The sequence below is a fragment of the Leopardus geoffroyi genome, chromosome E1, assembly GCF_018350155.1.
Source record: "Leopardus geoffroyi isolate Oge1 chromosome E1, O.geoffroyi_Oge1_pat1.0, whole genome shotgun sequence".
Taxonomy (NCBI): Eukaryota; Metazoa; Chordata; class Mammalia; order Carnivora; family Felidae; genus Leopardus; species Leopardus geoffroyi.
The window spans coordinates 12,837,501-12,852,622 of NC_059330.1; positions in this window are offsets into that span (position 1 = coordinate 12,837,501).

The window sequence follows — 15,122 nt, forward strand, 5'->3', positions numbered from 1 at the left end:
CCGCGCACCGCGCGCGCACGCTCGCACACCACACGCTCGAGGCGCACGGCCCCGGCGCCGGACACCCGGCCAGGCCTGGCGTGACCCTCCCCCGACTCAGAGGGGGGAGGCGCAGGCCGCGGTAGGCGAAGAGCGGCGCTCGGCCCCACCGCGGGGCCGACAGACCTCCTCTCACGCGGGAGAGAAGGCTCCGCCTAACACGCACAAGGGCATGCAGTCACCCTGACACAGGTGGCCACTACGCGCACAGGAGGGGCAGCGACTGGGGGGTTCCGGTACCCCAAGGCACCCTCTCGGATCGCTAGAGAAGGCTTTCTCACCAAGGGCGCGTCGCCCCCCACCCAATTCGTCCCCCCCCATCGGGGCCCGCCAAACAAAAGGCGTTTCTTCCCGGGGCCACCAGGACCCGGGGCGGGGGAGAAAGGTCCACGGCAACGGAGTGACACAGGGCATTCCTGAGCATTCGCGGTCAGGGCCCACAGCGAGGGCCACCTGCCTTCCCCATGCGCGCGGTTGCTCGTGTCGCCGCCCGGAAGGAGCGCCGCGCCTCCGGGTGAGGCCCGAGAAAAACCGAGGCAAAACACCGGCAGCAACGCGCTGGGCAAGAAACCGACAGTCCTCGCTCACAGGGGTTTTTTTCCGGCCAAGCGCCACGGCGCCGGCTCGGCCCGCCACGATCGCTCAAAACTCGCCCCACCAAGTCAGTCCCCCACACCCTCCGGGCAACAGCGGCCGTTGCGGGGCGGGGACGACAAGGCGCCCGCTCCCCGCAGCGGGGGGAACGGGTGTGCCTCCCTTCACCGATTCTGCCACCCGCCCACCTCGGGCATCTCCGCCAACGGCGGCGACCCAAAGGGGGGGTCCGCTGGGAACAGGGGACGGCGCCACCACTCGGCTTCAGGCACCTGAGACGACCTGGAGCGCTCCAGGGGCACCACGGAGGGCCAGGCGCCACGCGCTCAGCACGCCCAGGCGGCGAGCAGCGTGGCATCGGGTGCGGGCCCCCCCCCCCACCACGGGGAGGAGGCCACCCACCACAGACAGCCAGGAGAGGCCAGCGAGAGTGTCCGCTGCGTCAGCCGACCCCGGTCCCGCAGCGACGGGAGGCCGGGGTCGGGCCGGAGTCCGCACCCCTCTGCACCCCCCGCACCGCCCACAGGCGGGAAGGAGGAGCATGGGGCCCGCAGGCAGAACGAGAAGAGCGGTCCCACCCGCCAGGAGTGTCCGTCCCTCGTCTGACACGGCTTAGGCCCGGCCCAGGAGAGCGCGAGATCACCACATCGATCGGTTACCGCCACACGAGGCAGTCCTGGGGTGAGGGGGGGGCTGGGGAAACGCCCGGCGAGAACAGCGACCAGAGGAGGACCTGCTTCCGCCTCGCCAGCACCCCTCCCCCCACCTCTCCCAGGGAACAGGCAGCCGGACAACCCACAAGGGACAAGGGGAACGCCTGACACGCGGCACGGAGCCTTGCGAGAGTGGGTTTGTCACGACCGCGGCCGGGTGCCCGCAGCGGGGAGCGCACGGGGTAGAAGACCCACGCCGCCTCCCCACGCTGCCCTCGGGTGCCAGAGACCGGAGGTGGCGCCACAGCCCGCACCACACCTGGATGCACGAGAACCGGCGCGCAGGCCCAAGGCAGACGGCTCGAGCAAGCAGGCAGGCAAGGGCGGAGTCGGGTCCGGCTCGGCGTCACCGCCAAGCCCGGAGCCACGCCAGCGACGACGAGGCCCAAGTCTCTCTTACAGGACGACAACCGCCACATCAGAACGTGTCAGCACCTACCTGGCAGCAAAAAGCACCCCTTTCAGGAGACAAAAATAACCGCGTTGGCAGGCGGGGCCGAGCCACAGGTCACCGGGACCTTCTGGGACCCTGGCCCGGCCACGGGCCCCAAGCATCTTCCCATCACCGCCAAGCAACCCCACCCCCCGGAAGTCCCCGGGGGCCATCTGGTCGACCCCGGGACCGCCCGCCCAGGGAATGGCGGGATTGGGGGGGGGGGGCGGGCTGGCCTGGCCTGGCCTGGCCTGGCCTGGCCTGGCCGGGTAGGCCCTGCCCCGTTACACGTTCGCCCGTGCACGGGTCGTCTCCGGGTCGGGACTTAGAAAAATAAAACACTCCGCGCTGTCGCCTGCGGAAGCCTCCCCGGCCCTCGCAAGACCGGCCCCATGCCAGTTCCCGACCCCCGGCTGGGACAGTTTTGGGGGGGGGGTTTGAATTCCGCGGAGGCGCCCCCGACGGCCGGACCTCAACGGGGATCGCGGGCGCGCCGGCGTTGGCGCCCTAGACGGGCCTCCCCTCGCGGCCCGGCCCGGTCCGGTCCGGCCCGGTCCCCAACTCCGCAGCGGGCCTCGGAAAATCTGGGGAGAAAATCGGGTCCAACGACCGGGAGCCCCACGCGTGCCCCTGCCCGGGCCCATGGCGCCCTCCGAGGGCTTCCCCTCAAGGCTCAGGACGGTCCTCACCGGCCCAGCCCGGCCCGACCGCGACGCGGGAGGGAAGACAAAAGACGCCTGGCAGGGAAGGACCGACGAGCGACCGACGGGGCCACAGTCTCCGGGTGGCGGCCCCGGGCGGTCCCCGCGGTCCCCGCGGCCCCGGGCGGTCCCCGCGGTCCCCGCGGTCCCCGCGGTCGGGGGGGGAGGAAAGCACCGGCGGGTGCTGGTCGACCCGTCCGGGCAGCCCCCCACCCCCGCTCGCTCCCAGGGAGCGCCGCCGCTACTCCCCCATATACCCGGAGGTTCAATATCCGGCAAGTGCACCAGCCGCCGGCGCCCCGACGACAGCGGGACGATCACGCCAACGTCGCCGGCCTTCTGGAACTCCGCCCCGGGGAACCGCGACCAAGTCGCATCCCTTGCCGACGTCGCCGAGGCTCCGGAGGGGAAACGCTATATAAAAGCGGCCGCCAGGTGGCGCCCGACAACCGACCGAAACGTCAGCGGGGACATCTCGCGATCTCGGGGACGTGAGGGCGCACAGCCGGCGGCCCGGCCGCCGGATCTCGTCCCGGCCGCCGGATCTCGTCCCGGCCCACTCCGGATGCCGCCTCTCGGTCCCAGGCCGGCGGAGGGCGTCCGCCTCGGGAGCTCCCGGACGGCCAGCCGGCACGGCGCGACCCCGGCAGCCCAAGGGACACTCGAAAAATGCATCGGGGCGGCTGCCGCTGGAAAGGGGGGGCAGACCGGCCACTCGACTCCCCGGCCGGCCGAGGCGCGGAAAATTCCCCGCACACACCGGGCGGGCCGCGGGCACCCGTGAGGCACGGGCGGCCCAGAGTGGCCCAGGCGGCGCCCGCGCTCCCGGGAGGACTTAGACACATTTCGGCGGGGAGGGAGGGAGGGAGGGAGGCGGACGGTCAAACCGAAACCACGCGAGAGAGTACTCCCAGAACAACAACGGACGGACGGACGAACGAGCCATTTTTTTTTTTTTTTAATTTTTTAACATTTATTTATTTTTGAGACAGAGAGAGACAGAGCATGAACGGGGGAGGGTCAGAGAGAGAGGGAGACACAGAATCCGAAACAGGCTCCAGGCTCTGAGCTGTCAGCACAGAGCCCGACGCGGGGCTGGAACCCACGGACCGCGAGATCATGACCTGAGCCGAAGTCGGACGCTCAACCGACTGAGCCCCCCAGGCGCCCCCGGACGAGCCATTTTTATTCTATCGGGTCAAGCGGGGGAACGTCTCTCTCGGAAACATAACAAACCAAGCTGCGGGGGGGACAGAAAGGGGGTGATGGATAAACGAACGACCACGGATAAAGCTTAAGCAAAGTCCTTCGCCGCACGGGGCCACGACGAAGTCCAAAGACCACAAACAGCTACGGGGAACACGGGTGCAAGTGCACCGCGTGGCAAGCGACAAGAATATGGCTTCCACCATTACTGTCCTCAATAAACACACTACTACGGCGGCGGCGGCGGGGGGGGGGGGGGGGAGATGGAGAACGGAAGGAGTTAATAGCCACTCACTAAAAATGTCCCGGTTCCCAGAGGACCCTACAGTCCAAAGGGGGGGGGGCCCGCAGGGAGAAGGAAGGTGTCACCGAGACACACCCTATGCCTCCACCCTCTTAGGGGTGACCCTGAGGGTGACACTGACACGAGACAGGTTAGCCGTACAAGGAGCTGACACATTGATTTCCTACAAGTTTCACGTGACAGGTAGAGCCCCTCCTGAGGTAAACCAAGACCCTGAGAAGTGGCCAGACCTAAACGCTTGTATATTGGGTTGAACAAGGAGAAGCGACGGTGGACGACTAACTGAACTACACGGCGAGGCTAAAGGATGATGAGGATTTTAAAACCAACGAAACCAACCAACCGAGATCTGTTCTCCTCCGGAATTCTCTCCACTTCTCCTCCTGTCCTTGAGGATAAGAATGTCACTCCCCTGGTGGCATAGGAAAGACATCCTGGGGGGGGGGGGGGGCACTTCCAGGGAGAAAAGGAGGAGAGTGCTCCGTGCACGCTTCTTGCACCTGCTGGGCAGGAGGGTAGGGGTGGGTGGTTTACTTTGCTTGCTTGCTTGCTTGCTTGCTTGCTTGCTTGCTTGCTTGCCTGCTGCTACTTTTTGAAAGCTTCTCTAACGTTTCCTTGACATCTAAGTCTTCCTTCCAGTTTGGCTTTGGACAGGAGGAAGGCAGGCCACATGTTTTTCTGACACGGTGGAGAACGAAGGGTAAGATGAGTGCGGGCCCGTGCGTATTCTTTTCCGTCAGTCGTGTGCCGCGGTGAGTGGAGCATCAGCTCTTGCCGGATGGGTGTCTCGTTCCTCCGTGAACCATCAGGCAAGATGTCGGGCAAACACACACAGGGAGACTAAAGGTAGGAAGAACGTAGAGAAGGTGGGCGACACGTGCCCGAGTCTCCAGAGCGACGATTTCATCCAGGGCACGGCAACGTCCAAGGTTTCCGGACACCACGTTTACGGACGCTTTGGTGCGTAGGTCACTCTGAATCCACAGTGCCACCCTCCGGTCCCGTTAGCACGTGGCCTCCGGCTCACGTGAGCGAGCGGTGGTGTCGTCGTGCAAAGAGACCGTGGGACTCGCCCGGGGACGGAACCGGGCCAGAGAGAGGGAGGGACACCGAAGCCCATCGTCGAGCTTCAGGTGTCTCTAAGAGACCGAGTCTCTAAAGTACACCGAGGCACAGGGCGACCCGCTCGCTCGGGGCCGGACGTCTCTTCGTTCTCTCGCGGGGTGGATACCTGCGAGTGTCGTTGGCTGACTTTCCGGACAAGGCGAAAGAACTCTGAAACAGGAACTATTGGCACAAGGGGTCTGGGGGGACGGGAGGGTGGCGGGTCAGTCCACGTACCGAGAACACGGGAGGATCGGGCGTCTGAACGACCAGGCGGAGAGAGGAGTTTATAGCCTCCTCGGTCATCACGGCAACCGGCACCTCCACGGAAACCACAGAAGGTGCCCAGGACGAACTGCGTCGCAGGAGCCAGCGTGGGCATCGCCCCACTACCCTCGGCCCTCGGCCCGGGAGCAGGCAGCAACGGTCGTCGTCCAGGTCCAGGCCGCGCCCCACTGCCCTCTTCTCGGCCAGAGCGGTGCCCGGGAGGGCGGCCCCGGAACAGATACCTCCTCTCCTCCACACACATCTCGCCAACCCCTCGACCGCTGTGCCCGAGATACACAACTCCGCCGGACCCAGGCAGGATTTTTCCCCGCGGACCAGGGGCCTGCTTGGCCACTCAGGGTGCTCGCACCAAGATGCATCGGGCTGGAGACGGGGACACCGCAGCCCACCGTTGAGCTGAAGGGGGTCTCTGGGAGAGGGACCCTCTAACGTATCTATCTGACGTACGGGGAGACCCGCTCGCTCGTGGCCGGATGTTTCTTTGTTCCTTTATTTCTTTTCGTGTTCTTTTTTTTTTTTTTTTTTTTTTTTCAACGTTTATTTATTTTTGGGACAGAGAGAGACACAGCATGAACGGGGGAGGGGCAGAGAGAGACGGAGACACAGAATCGGAAACAGGCTCCAGGCTCTGAGCCATCAGCCCAGAGCCCGACGCGGGGCTCGAACTCACGGACCGCGAGATCGTGACCTGGCTGAAGTCGGACGCTTAACCGACTGCGCCACCCAGGCGCCCCTCGTGTTCTTTATTATTATTATTATTATTATTATTATTATTATTATTATTATTTTTGGTACCATTGTAAGTGGGATTGTTTTGGGTTTGTTTTTTTTTTTTTTTTTTTTTTCCTTTTTCTTTTCTTTTCTCATTTGTCTCTCTGCGGTGTCATTATCGGCGTACACAGACGCAACAGATTTCGGTACATAGACTTTGTATTTTTCCTGTGGACCGGGGGCCTACTTTGCCGCTTAGGATGCCCGCGCCCCCACCCCCTGCCCACCCGCAGCCTTCAGTTCCCCAAACCACTGGAGGACTCGTGGGGGTGGGAGTGGGGGGTGGGGGTGGGGCAGGGGTGGGGGCGGGGATGGGAGTGGCAGTGGAAGAGAGGTTCAGGGCGATTCATTGTAATGGGCCTCATTCAACCCCTTCGTTCAAATGCAGAAAGCTTTCTGTTAAAGTCTGAGCCTGGGGCTTCTCCCCATTGAATGGCTTTCTTCAACTCCCCCAACCCTTAGGCTGCAGTTTCTGAACTACTGGGAGGAAAGGGAGGAAAGGGGGGGGGGGGAGGGAAACGAGGGGGGGGAGAGAAGGGGGGAGGGGAGAAGATGATGTCTGAAGAACTTGCCTTCTCTGGAGCAAAGAGAGTCCCCTCCTTTTCCTAACCCAGGAAACCTCAATAAACCGTTTGAGAATCATGGATGTGGAGGGTGATATCTTACTATAATGCCTTCCCAGGGGTGGGGGTGCAGGTACGTGGAAGGGTAGGGAGTTGGCGAGCGAGTGAGCGAGCGAGCGAGCGAGCGAGCGGCATGGTGTGGCGTGGCGTGGCGTCGCCTGCCGAGTCAGAGTCAGGGAGTGGCATGAAACACGTGATGGTGGTGTCTTAGGGTTCAGAGGCCAAACACAGGCATGGAGCAATAAGGGATAGAGGGTGAGGGAGGCCTGACGGGACAATTGTGACCCCGGGTGATGGTCCCAGCGGGCACACTCCTGTAAAGCAACACTAACACTCTATTGATTAGCCATTGACCTGTCCTCCCTCTCCCACCTGCTTCCAAAGGGAAACGGAGTAGAGTTTCATTCCACAGTCACCGGCTGTTTTCACACACAACCTTTGACGTGCCACTAAAAGGAGGAAGGAAGATGGACACACATGAAACAGCCCCACAGATGGCCTAGAGGGCGTGGGTGGGCCTCTCACCGGTCAATTTGGGAGTCTGAGTCAGGATCCTGGGGTTGTTTCAAAACACGGAATGGAAGGGGCTCCTGGTTGGCTCACTCAGAAGAGCATGCGACTCTTGGACTCTTGACCTCTGTCAGGGTTGTGACTTCAAGTCCCACATCGAGTGAAGAGAATGTGAACAATGAATGAAGGAATGAAGGAATGGATGGACAAACTTTAAAAAAAAAAAAAAAAAAAAAAAGGTTGTGGGGCGCCTGGGGGGCTCGGTCGGATAAGTGTCCGACTTGGGCTCAGGTCATGATCTCACGGTGCGTGAGTTTCAAGCCCCACATCGGGCTCTGTGCTGACAGCTCAGAGCCTGGAGCCTGCTTCAGAATCTGTGTCTCCCTCTCTCTGACCCTCCCCCATTCATGCTCTTTCTCTATCTCAAAAATAAATAAAACTAGGGAAAAAAAAAAAAAAAAACGTTTGCAACGTTTATGTCTTTAAAACAAATGGAATGGGTCGGGTGCCTGGGTGGCTCAGTGGGTGAAGCATCCCACGCTTGATTTTGACTCACGTCATATCTCAGGGTTCGTGAGACCAAGCCCTGCGTTGGATTCTCGCACGGGCAGTGCAGAGCCTGCTTGGGGTTCCCTCCCTACCCCCCCTTAAACCAATAAGTAAACATTAAAAACATAAATCTTAAACATGAAAAGACACTTCTCTAAAGAAGACATCCGGATGGCCAACAGGCACATGAAAGGATGTTCAACGTCGCTCCTCATCAGGGAAATACAAATCAAAACCACACTCAGATATCACCTCACGCCAGTCAGAGTGGCCAAAATGAACAAATCGGGAGACTATAGATGCTGGAGAGGATGTGGAGAAACGGGAACCCTCTTGCACTGTTGGTGGGAATGCAAATTGGTGCAGCCGCTCTGGAAAGCAGTGTGGAGGTTCCTCAGAAAATTAAAAATAGACCTACCCTATGACCCAGCAATAGCACTGCTAGGAATGTACCCAAGGGATACAGGAGTGCTGATGCATAGGGGCACTTGTACCCCAATGTTTATAGCAGCACTGTCAACAATAGCCAAATGATGGAAAGAGCCTAAATGTCCATCAACTGATGAATGGATAAAGACATTGTGGTTTATGTACACAATGGAATACTACGTGGCAATGAGAAAGAATGAAATATGGACTTTTGTAGCAACGTGGATGGAACTGGAGAGTGTGATGCTAAGTGAAATAAGCCATACAGAGAAAGACAGATACCATATGGTTTCACTCTTATGTGGATCCTAAGAAACTGAACAGAAACCCATGGTGGAAGGGAAGGGAAGGGAAGGAAAAAAAAAAAAAATGAGGTTCGAGTGGGAGAGAGCCAAAACATAAGAGACTGTTAAAAACTGAGAACACACCGAGGGTTGATGGGGGGTGGGAGGGAGGGGAGGGTGGGTGATGGGTATTGAGGAGGGCACCTTTTGGGATGAGCACTGGGTGTTGTATGGAAACCAATTTGACAATAAGTTTCATATATTAAAAAAAAATAAAAAAATAAAAAAAATAAAAACACAAATCTTAAAACACTACAACAAATGGAATGGAAAGAAAGAACGCAACGAGGAGGACGTGAATGTTGCACCTAATACCACTGAACTCTATGCTTATATATGGTGAAAAATCTCAATTGTAGGTGATGTCTACTTCTAACCACAACTGAAAGGAAAACGACAAAACACCGGTCCTTGGCTCACAGTAAGGGAGTTCCTGGATTTGGTCCGAGAGGGCCTTCTCATCCGCCGTGTGGAAAACTATGGAATGGTTTCTTCCTCTCCAGGCCGGTGACCATTGCCAACGACAGTAGGTGTAGGTGCTGTCCTACCTGTGAAGGAAAGGCAGGAAGAAGTGTAGCATGTAAAAGCATCTTTTAAACGCTGTCCACCTTTCCCAGTTTGTCCCCTCACTATGTCTTGTTTACCTTTTATAGCATTTACCCTCTGTCGATGCAAAATGAATGAGCCTTTTTAAAAACAATTTTAAAGAGGAAGGAAAAGAGTTTCATTGGAGCCCAAGTTAGGAGGGCTGACGGGGATACGCAATCTTCACAAAGAAGTCAGTCATCTGGGGAAGGCCTCACATTGGGCATACATACAGCTTACCAAAAAAAAAAAAAAGGATAAACAGGGCACGGGGCCGGGGGGGGGGGGGGGTGGGCGCAGATGTTAGGTATCATCATGAGGAGAAAGAACACATTCCAGAAAGTTACAGACTTTATCTTCTGTTTTTAGTATGTGCAAGGCTGTATGACTTCAATCTTATGGCGACCAGGAAGGTTTTTGTATTGTTTTCTTTTGTTTCCCTCATCTTTATAAGCCCCCTTTGGGAGCCCCCTTTTTTAGTTAGTTATGTTTAAAATTTTTTTTTTTTTTTTTTTTTTTTTTTTTTTAACAAACCAGACATACAATCTGTGCTCAGGACAGAAAAAGAGCTCATGCTTTGAGGTTTTCTGGAGTCCCTTTGACCTCGGTAAATATTACATGTATAGCTTCCCTGGGAGACCACCAACATAAAAAGTTTAGGATTTCCTTTATCATTTCCCCGTCTTGATCGATAATCTTTCCTCAGAAATCACGGATGATCAATTTTATGTTTTTATGTCCCTCAGTGCCAGGTGACTGTCTTGTCTGCCCTGGGTGTGTCCCTCCTTGCTGGGTATGAGAGAGAGAGAGAGAGAGAGAGAGAGAGAGAGAGAGAGAGAGAGAGTGTGTGTGTGTGTGTAAACACACATATGTGTCTTTGAACCACCTAGGGTTCCTCGTTGGGGTGAACTTATTGTAACATAAATGCTGGGAAACTCTAAAGTGATGTATGTTCTCTGTAAGTTCCATTGACCAGCAGACATAGTTCACGTGCTTGGCTCAGATGGTCTGCCTTTGTGTTTGGCAAAGCATTTTTAACAGAGAGACAGGGACAGCAACACACTTTCAACAAGGACAATTTGAAGGAGCCAGTGCAACATTGGAATAGACTTGAATTGACAAAAGAATGACATCCCAAGAATCCTTTACATACCTGTTGATAAAAGGGAAGGCACATCTGTGATTATTGACAAGGAAAGACGGAGCACCCACATTGAGGAAACATACCTGTCATGCATATCCCCAGGTGTGCTGAGGGGCGGAGACTTCACATGAGAACGAGGCACAATTTAGTCCCTGATGTCAGGAGGTTACCTTAGGACACGGAGAAGGGGCTGTGGGTATGCCCCGAGAGCTGGTTATACCCTGGATGGGGACTTAGGCTCTTTCTCTCAGGGCTGTGCTGGCTTATAGGCTGCAAGCATATCGGTGGACCTTGAAGAAGTCCAGGCTTCTTCAGAGACAGCTACAGTTTGTTTGTGGGACCTGAAAAGACACAATAGCTGATTAGGGGCAAATAGTTCTCTGAAGAACAAGATTTAGGTTGTCTGCGAGAGCGAGCGAGCGTCAGCCTCCTTAACCCTCCGTGGCACAGTTTCAATTGCCCACTCCCCACTCCCCGCCCCCCACACTCACCCCCAGCCTCCGGAGTTTGGATCATTTCCCAATGGTCAGGAATGGGGACGATGATGGGTGATGGCTGGGGCTAGGGCTATCCGTTTATCTCCCCCGGTGAGAACAGTTTCTGTAAATCTCACCTGTCACAGGCCTAGGTGCAGGGCTACACAGAAGTTGTGAAGGGAATCGAAGCAACATGGAGTCAGAGGTGTTAAGTTCTCTTCCCCTTTATAAGTTTCCATTGTCAATCCCTCGTTCCACTTTTATGGAACAGGGGTGGAGGTCCACCTTCTGAAACTATTTCAAGCCGAATTAGGTTGTGGCAGGGGCTTTGGAAGGGAAGGATTTGACAGGGTGCAGGTCACAACTTTTGCTCCCTTGTGCTAATTGGGGGGGGGGGGGGTATCAGAGATAGTTCCTATCTGAGATCTTGGATATTTTTCTGCATAGTTTGGTACTGCATCATATCCTGAGTTTTCTCCCCAAGTGTATTCTAAGAAATAGTAACAGTATAGTCAAACCCAATGTTATAACCACCTTGGGGGGGGCGGGGGGCGCGGAGGGGAAGGTTCTGGTGGTCAAAGGACTCTTACTGTACCCAAGTGATTTGCTGTCTGATTTTACTTTTATGTTTTTTTTTTTAATCTTATTAAGTAACCTTTACACCCAACGTTGGGCTCGAACTTACAACCCCAAGATCGAGAGCTACACGCTCTACCGACTGAGCCATCCAGGTGCCCCTGTTTATGTGGGCTTTTATTGCTGGGGCACCTGGGTGGCTCCGTGGGTTAAGCATCGGACTCTGGCTCCGGTCAGGATCTCGCCGTTCGTGATTTTGAGCCCCGCATCAGACTCTGTGCGGACAGCTCAGAGCCTGGAGCCAGCTACAGATTATGGGTCTCCCTCCCGCCACCCCCTCTCAAAAGTAAATATTAAGAAACTTATAAAAATACAAAGAAAATATGGGTTCTTATTTCTAAAGAGGAGCTAATACAGGTGCAGCAAGTGTTCGTGAACTAGCTTTGACTCTGCCTCGTTCAGCAAGCAATCAGGTAACTAATAAGAGGTGTTTCTACAGAAAGAAAAGAAAACCACGGGTCAATGGTTAGAACAACGTATAAACCCAGTGTCTAAGTCCCAAGTGTGGTCAGTGAGAAGGTGTCTAGATGCCAGGCTCGAAGCATCCTCAGCTGGAGTGGGAGCAGGCAGGGGGCAATCTGACCGATTTTTCTGGCATGTAGTTCAAATGTCTCATTTTGGGGGATCCAGAGTGGCTCAGTGGGTTCAGGCTCAGTATTCGAGTCTGGATCCCCACTCAGGTCTCAATCCCAGGGTTGTGAGCTCAAGGCCCCAGTTGGGATCCACACTGGGCGTGGTGAAGCCTACTTTAAAAACAACACAAACACAACAGCAGCAAATGTCTCTTTCTGAATGGCCCATAGAGCAACAGGCACACAGATTGTCTACAACTGTGGCAATTTCTCTGAAGTTTATCTCCAGTTGTTCAGCTTTCCTTTGCAGGGCTTCAGAGAAAAGGGCCATTTGAGTTCTTCAGGATGCTAAGATAAGAGGATGGGAGAGGATTGGAAGCCTGAGTTTGAAGAGTCATAGTCAGATATTGGAGGAAACCAGGATCCAGCCCAGTTTTAAAGGCAAACAACAAACAGTCAAAGAAAATTAATTAACCAGAACTAGAATGTAACATCCACAAAAGAGCTATTGAAATATAATCTTTTTCTATCGAGACCCCTCCATTCCTGTCAAAGATAGCCCCATGAAAACTAATTTGTTTCTAAAATAAGTCCAGTGTTAACAGACATGGCTTCAGTATTGACATAAGCACAGCAAGAATAGCGATTGACCATATAGTCTTTTGTGTTTTTTCTCTCTTTTTTTCCGCCTGCCTGCCTGCCTGCCTGCCTTCTTTTTAATTTTTTTTTTTTTTTATGGAGTTCTTTTTTTCCTCTTAAGTTAATTCCTTTATTTTGAGAGGTGGGGGGAAAGGGAGAGGGGGAGAGGGGGAGAGGGGGAGAGGGGGAGAGGGGGAGAGGGGGAGAGGGGGAGAGGGGGAGAGGGGGAGAGGGGGAGAGGGGGAGAGGGGGAGACGGGAGCTCTGCACTGTCAGTGCAGAACCCAGCTCAGGGCTCAAATCCATGAACCATGACCGTAGCTGAAATCAGACGCTTAACCGACTGAGCCACCCAGGCCCCCCACACACCAGAATTGTTTACGCTGCCAAATGTACGAATGTATGTCATCATTTTCAGAAACACGTTGTGGTGGTCGGTTTTGTTTCTTTTTTCTTTTACTGTACAATTTTTAACAAGTCATGAAACGGGCGCCTGGGTGGCTTTGTCAGTTAAGCATCCAACTTTGGCTCAGGTCGTTATCCCACGGTTCGGTTCGTGAGTTTGAGCCATGCGTTGGGCTGTCTGTGCTGTCAGCACAGAGCCCGCTTCGGATCCTCTGCCCCTCCCACCGACTCATTCTGTGTCTGTCTGTCTCTCTCTCTCTCTCTCTCTCTCTCTCTCTCTCTCTCCTAAAAATAAAGAAATAGGCTGGAAAACAAATCTTCAAGGAAAAAAAAAAAAAAAAAACAACAACAAACGATGAAACATGTTTACTAACAGACCCAAGTATCTTTACTGTTTAGTTTTTCTGAATAAAGCCAAAGACCACCCCCCCCCCCACACACACACACAGGAAAACAAAAAAACAAAAAAAAAAAAAAGAAAAAGAAAGAAAACGCCGTAGGTTTAGTAATTCGCAATTTAGTATTTTAACTTCTGTGGAAAAGACTCAGATGTCCGAAGAATTGAACCTAATTTACCACTTAACTTAGCAAAGCTTTGAAGTTCCAGGTCACGAAAGACTTGGGAAGCCATTTTAAAAGTTTACAAATAGGGACTCCTGGGCGGCTCAGTCGGTTAAGCGTCCGACTTCGGCTCAGGTCACAATCTCACAGCTCGTGAGTCCGAGCTCCGCGTGGGGCTCTGTGCTGACCTCTCAGAGCCTGGAGCCTGCTTCGGATTCTGTGTCTCCCTCTGTCTCTGCCCCTCCCTCGCTGACATTCATTCTCATTCTCATTCATTCTCTCTCTCTCTCTCTCTCAAAAATAAATGGTACAAGGAAAAAATTTAAAGGTTTACGAGTAAACATTTTTGTGTATTTAACCTATCTCCTGTCAACATTCACCCACGAACACTGTATGCGAGAGACAAAATCGACCATCGTTTGAAGTACTTTTTGCTGACAAACTGCAACGGGTACCGGTTAAGTCATACATTGAAGTCACAGGAAAGCTGATTAGGCCCCTGCCTCGGGCCTGAACCCTGGAGTGCGTGTCTGAGTGGGACAAGGAAGGGCGTAAGTGTTTGTAAGGTTTTTTTGATTTTGTTTTTGATACCTGTTGTAAAACAGGGAGAAAACGGGTTATGTTGTTTGTAAAGGTCACAGAGATGTATATTTTGAGGACCACAGTTACAGGGTCAGTATTGGGACGGAAGCAAGGCCATGACCGGAGCTGCCCACCCCAAAGCCTTGTCATGCAGAGAGCACCAAATTCAAGCCATTTTACAACCACCACCACCACCACAAAGAATAAAACCTAACTATCGGCATTGTATTTGATATCGACGGCTCCGAAAATATGTCCATTTTAAGTAAGCAATCAACCTTCCATGGCCTTTAGTACCCATGACGTCACACCCGTGTCCGCTACAAAGTCAAACGATCTGTTTCCCCACCATCAGGCTCACACGGGAGGCCCCACCACCGGGGATGGCCTAGGAGATCACTGGAGCCACACGAACTAGATGCAGAAACAGGGGGAGGGGGAGGGGGAGGCGGCCAGGGAGCCGCCGGCCAGGCCCCAGGCAGATTTCAAGTTTTGGACTCACCTTTTTGTGTTTCTTTCATCTTTTTCTTTTGCGCCTCCAACTCCGGTCCGCGTCCACCTCCTACTTCTTCTTCCATCTCTGTCTCCTGTCTTTCCCTCCTGCAAAAGTGGCTTTGTCTCTGGTTGCTTTTCAGCCCCCTGTGGAAGAGGTGAAGGAGGAGCAGGCCGTGGGGTGGGCACCCATCTTGGCGCTTGTGCTCGGGGAGGAGAAGGGGTGGGTTTCGGATCACTGGCATCTGTCTGCCTTCCTCCTCTTCCTCATTCTTCTGACTATTGGGAAAGGGTGTGTGGGTGTGGGTGTAGCGGGGAGGGCAGGTGTGTTCAATTTTTATCTCTCCTCTCTCTGGGCCGTCAATTGTGTCCCTTCCCGTGAGGCAACTTTCTTATGGAGTAACATAAAACTCTGAATGTAGA